The following is a 6,480-nucleotide window of genomic DNA, read 5'->3' as shown; positions in this document are numbered from 1 at the left end:
CAGCCCTCCACACTATCCACAACACTTCCAACCTTTGTGTCATCAGCAAACTTACTAACCTATCCTTCCACTTGCTCATCCAGGTCATTTATAAAAATCACGACAAAGAGTAAGGGTCCCAGAACAGATCCCTGAGGCACTCCACTGGTCAGTGACCTCCATGCAGAATATGACCTGTCCACAACCACTCTTTGCCTTCTGTGGGCAAGCCAGTTCTGGATCCACAAAGCAATGTCCCCTTGGATCCTATGCCTCCTTACTTTCTCAATAAGCCTTGCATGGGGAACCTTATCAAATGCCTTGCTGAAATACATATACACTACATCTACTGCTCTAATTTCATCAATGTGTTTAGTCATATCCTCAAAAAATTCAATCAGGCTCGTAAGGCACGACAAAGCCATGCTGACTATTCCTAATCATATTATACCTCTCCAAATTACTTCTTAGACAAAGGTCAATAGATTCTTGATAGCAATTAACCTAAATGTTACCCAAGGCATTCAGGAATCTGGACATCAGCAATGATCTTGATAAGTTGGTGGAATAGGTTTGAGAGGCAAAATCACCCAGTCCTGTTCCTTATTTCTTTCCCGTTCTGACGAAGGTCCAGGATCTGAATTCTCTTTTCCACAGATGCTGCTTGATCCGATGTGTTTCCAGCAGTTTTTGTTTTACTTTCCAATCTCCAGCATCTGCAGATTTTTTTTTTTTGGATTTTCATTGGTATTCTAGAGTCAGTTTAACTTTCCAGATAAACATTGAAAGAGATATTCCATGTTATAAAATAAAAGATAAGGTAGACAGTTCAATTCTTTGTCCCAGAGTGGCACTGGAATGCAGCAGTTAGCATAACGTAATTACAGTGCACAAAACCTGAGTTCAATTCCACCACTGTCTGTAAGAAGTTTGTACGTTCTCCCCATGACCATGTGGGTTTCCTCCGGGTGCTCCGGTTTCCTCTCACAGTCCATAAACATACAGATCAGTTCATTAATTAATCACATGGATGTAATTGGCTGGTAAGCCCCTATGAAGGGTCTCAGCCCAAAATGTTGACTCTTTACTCTCCTCCATAGATGCTGCCTGACTTACTGAGTTACTTCAGTGTTTCATGTGTGTGTTCAAAATTTCCAGCATCTGCAGAATTTCTTGTGTTTGACTTTTAGGTTAATTTGCCAGCATGCTCACTATATTCTTCATGGGACAGAGTCTGTACCTGTGCTGTACAAGAGAATTCAAAATCACACTTGACAACAGTGATTACACTTCAAAAGTACTTTGCAGGATGCAAGTCCCTGTATGAAAGCAAGCCTTTTTACACAGCCACGCTTGCTTTCAAAGTTGGGATTATCACTGGGGTCCAAAACAAGTAAACAGTCAATGTTTCGGGCTGAGACCTTTCGTCAGTCTTGAAGAAGGGTTTCAGCATGAAATATTGACTGTACATTTTTCCATAGATGCTGCCTGGCCTGCTGAGTTCCTCCAGCATTTTGTGTGTGTTGACTGTATACAAGAGGTGTGTAATGCAGGATATCGCAGACAGAAACGCAAACACAGTGCTGGTAATTGAATCAAATCCAATCCGACCCCATTCTCATACATGGCACATCAAAACTATAAATTTTATAACAAGAGTAGCAGTAATAGAGATGTCAAGAATTGAGAGGGATAGATAAGGAGGATAGTAATACTCTTTTCTTCAGGGTAGGGGAGTCCAAAACTAGGGGCTATAGGCTTAAGGTCAATGAGGGAAGATTTAAAAGAGAACTCACCTAGACGATGGTAAATATATGGAACGAGAATAGTATTATTTAAGAAGCACTTGTACGAGTACATAGCTGGGCAAGGCTTCAAGGAATTTTGGCCAAAAGCAGGAAATTGGGATCAGCTGGGTGGGCAACATGCATGGAAGGGACTTGTTAAGCTGAAAGATTTATGTTGCTCTATGGCTGTAAACCTAGCTTGCTGGACGGACGCAGAAGGTAATGCTAGAGAGGTGACCAGTGATGTGCCACAGGCATCGTTGCTGAGTCTCCTGTTATTTGTCATTTATACCAATGATTTGGATGAGAATCTAAGTTGCATGATTAGTAATTTGTGGATGACACCACAATTGGTGGTGTTGTGGATGGTTATTGGGTTGCAACAGGGTCTAGATGGGCAAAGTGATGGGATGTAACTCAGAAAAGTGCAAAGATGTACTGTAGAATGTTAAACTGGGGCAGTGAATGATGGGGTCCAGGAAAGTGTTGTAGAACAGAGGAACTGAGGAGTAAAAGTAAGTGATGGCACACTCCGTGTATGGTATGTTTGCCTTCCTTGGACAGGACAATGAGTTGGGACAGCATTTGCCAGTTGTACCAGATGTTGGTAAGACTGCACCTGGAGTATTGTGTGCAATTCTGGTTGTCAATCTAGGAGAAAAGATGTGATTATGATAGAGAAGGTTCACAGAGATGTTGCCAGGACCGGAGGGCTTGAGTTATAAGGAAAGACTGCATAGGCTGGGATTGTTTTCCCTGGAGTGAAGGAGGCTGAGAAGCACCATTATAGAGGTTCATAGAACTATGAAGGGCATACTGTAGATTAGATGCATGGGCCCCACGTGTGCAGATCTCTGCAAGTCCACTGGAGAAGTCAAAGGTCCACTGTCTGCGAATCCACTGGAAGCCAAAGACAGCTTCTCCTGGTGTTGAAGGACTGTGGGAGCAAAGGGGCTTGTTTTGCTGTTGTTTGCTGCTTGTTATGTTGTTTCATTGTGTTGTGTTGTTTTGCTGCACAGTGTGGACATGCTATGTTGACGCCGGAATGTGTGGGGACAGCTCTGGACTTCCCCCAGCGCATCCTTAGGTTGTGTCGATTGTTAACACAAACAATGCATTTCATTGTATGTCTCAATGTACATGTGATAAATAAATGAATCTGAGTCTTTTCCCAGGTTAGGTGAGAGAGATAACATTTAAAGAGATTTGAGGGGCAACATTTTTTCTGTAGAGGTTTATAGGTAGATGGAACGAGCTGCCAGAGAAAGTGGTCCAAATACAATATTTAGAAATATGTTTGGACAGAAACAGTTGAGAGAAATGGGTCATACACAGGTGAATGAACTAGTTCAGGAAGGCACCTTTGCCAGTCTGGACAAATGGGGCGAAAAGGCCTGTTTCCATTCTGTACTGTACATCTTACTGTCAAATATTTTCATAATTTCACTTGCATGTTGCTGGGAAAGTAGGTTTCCTCCTTTTATTTTCTTCTTCACAGATTTATCTTCCCCAGCCCCAACTTCAGACAAAATTTGTGTCACTCTTAGGAGGGAGATCCACATTCAAACTTCCCAGGCAAAAGGGTTTCTCTAAAATTCCCTGTTACATTTATTTGAGATTCTTATACTGCTCATATTTATAATTCATGGTAATACCTTGTATTACAGTTATTAAGGTTATAAAAGGAACAAAAGGGTAACCATATGAGAAACGTCTGGCATCTCTTGGGCTGTATTCCCTGGAGTACAGGAGAAAGAGGGGGATCTCATAGAAACATTCCGAATGTTAAAAGGCCTGAACAGATTAGATGTGGCAAAGTTATTTCCCATGGTAGGGGAGTCCAGGACAAGAGGGCACAACTTCAGGATTGAAGGACATCCATTTAGAACAGAGATGCAGAGAAATTACTTTAGTCAGAGGGTGGTAAACCTGTGGAATTTGTTGCCAGGAGCGGCTGTGGAGGCCGTCATTGGGTGCATTTAAGGCAGAGATAGATAGGTTCTTGATTAGCCAGGGCATCGAAGGGAATGGGGAGAAGGCGGGGGGGGGGGTGGTGAGGATGACTGGAAGAATTAGATCAGCCCATGATTGAATGGCAGAGCAGACTCGATGGGCCGAATGGCCTACTTCTGCTCCTATATCTTGTGGTCTAAAAAGAACAGCTCATATTCCTGTTATCACAATTTGCGGCTTTAAAAGGATAACAGGAGGAACTCAGCAAGACAGGTAGCATCTACGGAGAGTAATAACCAGATGATATTTTGGGCTGAGAGTCTTTATCAGGATTGGAAAGGAAAAGGGCAGAATCCATTATGTCACTCTCTTCAAAGCATTAGTCAACTACCACAGCACCAATTAACTAATCTTGGGAAGCGCAAACCTTGGGGTGGAAGAAAGAGAACAGCAGGGAAACTAATTATCTTAGACACCAAGGTCTCAAGCAAGAACTAAACCGGACTCATCCATATGGGAAAATTGAAGTACGAAACACAGGTGGAAATTACTGAGGGAAAATGGCAGTGACATATATTGCATCTTTCTTTTGATTCACAAATTTGTTAAGATCTTCACAAACTCTGAAGTGTCAATCAATCTGCAGAAAACAAGTTCCAAACACAGCAATTACGAGTTTTTTTGTGTGTTTTAAAAATGATTGTACTATATCTTAGCCACAAGAGACTAATCACAAATAAAAGTTTGTAAACCGGATGAATAATTTGATTAGATCTCGCACTGCTTTATGGAAACCCCTGCAAATAGTCCCAAGTAACACCCACAAAATGCTGGAGGAACCCAGCAAGTCAGGCAACATCAATGGAGGGAAATAAACACTAATTTACAAAGAAAGAGATAAATCTATTCCATTCAGACAATGCAGGGTCACCGTTTTATGTGGTAGATAATTTGCGCAAAGTAAGCTTGTTTATAATCAGATAAACCAGTTAAATGATTGAGAACACAGAGGTGATTCTTCCGCTGTTTTCGTTGCAACTTGTTTCGTGAACTGTATGCAACGCTCTCACACCCGTTCCTACCTGAGTGAACGTGCAGCCCCGACTCCCGGCAGCGATCCGCACCAACACTCACACCAGCAGCTCCGCGTCTCGCAGGCACCGCCGGCCTGCTGCGTCCAAACTCAACCGCGTGATTGGATAACCCGATGTCAATCACCCTGCAAGGGCGGGCACATGGCTGGAAGGTCATACCCAGCTTTTGCTTCCAAGCCAACGCGGCAATTTACATTTAATTGGATAATAAAGGTGTCAATCATAACAGGTTGTGGGAAATTCTGAATTTGATTCGCTAAAATCTGCATCAGTCATAAAGACCTTGAGTTTGTCACAAACTTCTATTGATCATTACTATTTACTGGATTGCAGTTAAATAATAATCTTATGGAATTAAAAACAAAGGTAAAACTTTTAACTATTGACAACAGCATATGCTCTCTGCCATCTTTCTTGCTGGCGGAAGTGATCATTTGACCAACCATTTCCCCCCACCACTGCGGTCTCCACAGTTGCTAACCTGGATCGGAACTGACGTCGCTGTCTGTGCGGGGTGGGTGGGGGGGTCGGGGCAAGAGGGGGAAGGCAAGAGTCTGTGGCTTCCGCGTCCGAATACAATGGCGAAGACGGCAGTCGCGGCCAGCTAAGGGAGTGTGACAGGTGCCGGGTGCACAGGGGAGCCAGCCAGCGCCAGTGGCTCTGACCGACCGCCCGTCTCTGCTGTGGGCTGGTCCCAGCACGGCGGTTCCTTCCCTTATCTGTCAATCCTGATGCAACAACCGAACCGGTAGGTGAGTACTTCTCCCATCTCTGTAGCTAATGGGCCCCCATCCAGGCTGCAATTTCAAGTAAGTTTCTTTTCTCATGCATCGCTGCAAAGTTTCCGATCTACAACTGGGTGGTAAGTTGGAACAGATCGGTTTCAAGCCGATTAGAGTGCATTGCTGTGAATAAAACTTTAATTGTCAAGTCCTGCAACGTTTACTGCTCCCGCCGGCATGTTTGGTTTAGTGCAATAGTTTATCAGAACTAAGATTGAAGTCTTATAATTGCAACACACATAAAATACTGGAGGAACTCAGCAGGCCAGGCAGCATCTAGGAAAAGAGTACAGTCAACGTTTCGGGTCGAAATAATTGTAGCAGTTCTTATGTTTTATTCTTCCCAGCCCATACAAATGGAAAAAAAAATCAGGTTGTCCTTGCACCAGACTGTTACACATCACTGAATATAGGTTATTGTTATATTGTGACTGTTCTAACTGGCTCCAAATGTGGTTGCTTTAAAATGTAACTCAGTTCTGCTATAAATTTTCTCTGTGGTTCTATCAGGTAGTTTCTTAGTCTTAGAGTACCGGTTATTAATTTAGTTATAAACCAAGACTACTTTGTTAGAATTCAGTGAAGCTAGTTTAATTTGAATCCATTTGATGTAAATACCTCACATTTTTAAATATATAGTGTTTCTGTTTTTTTGCTGTATTTTTAAATCTATTCAATATATGCATGCTGTAATTGATTTATTAATTATTATTTTTTATCTTTTATATTATGTATTGCATTGAACTGCTGCTGCTAAGTTAACAAATTTCACATTGCATGCCAGTAATAATAAATCTGATTCTAAATCATCTTGGGTTTCTCTTTGATGTTTACTATAGTAAATTATGATTAAAATAATAAAAAGATCAAATTGAGCCCTTATTC

At 42.1% G+C, this 6,480-nt stretch overlaps 1 protein-coding gene across 5 annotated transcripts in view; it reads left to right on the top strand.

Annotated features, from left to right (window-relative positions):
• Positions 1–5,333: 5,333 nt before the first annotated feature.
• The window catches only part of LOC134341013 (proprotein convertase subtilisin/kexin type 7-like), a 323,082-nt gene continuing 321,935 nt past the window's right edge, over positions 5,334–6,480 (top strand). For 3 of the 5 annotated variants that reach the window (XM_063038717.1, XM_063038710.1, XM_063038712.1), the window contains exon 1: positions 5,334–5,565. The gene's annotated coding sequence lies outside the window, so the exon portion shown is untranslated. The remainder of the gene's footprint in view (positions 5,566–6,480) is intronic. The other 2 variants (XM_063038716.1, XM_063038711.1) reach the window with 1 other exon arrangement.

The sequence above is a fragment of the Mobula hypostoma genome, chromosome X2 (assembly GCF_963921235.1).
Source record: "Mobula hypostoma chromosome X2, sMobHyp1.1, whole genome shotgun sequence".
NCBI lineage: Eukaryota > Metazoa > Chordata > Chondrichthyes > Myliobatiformes > Myliobatidae > Mobula > Mobula hypostoma.
Note: the sequence above shows the minus strand (reverse complement) of the source record. Positions and strands in the feature narration are given on the sequence as shown.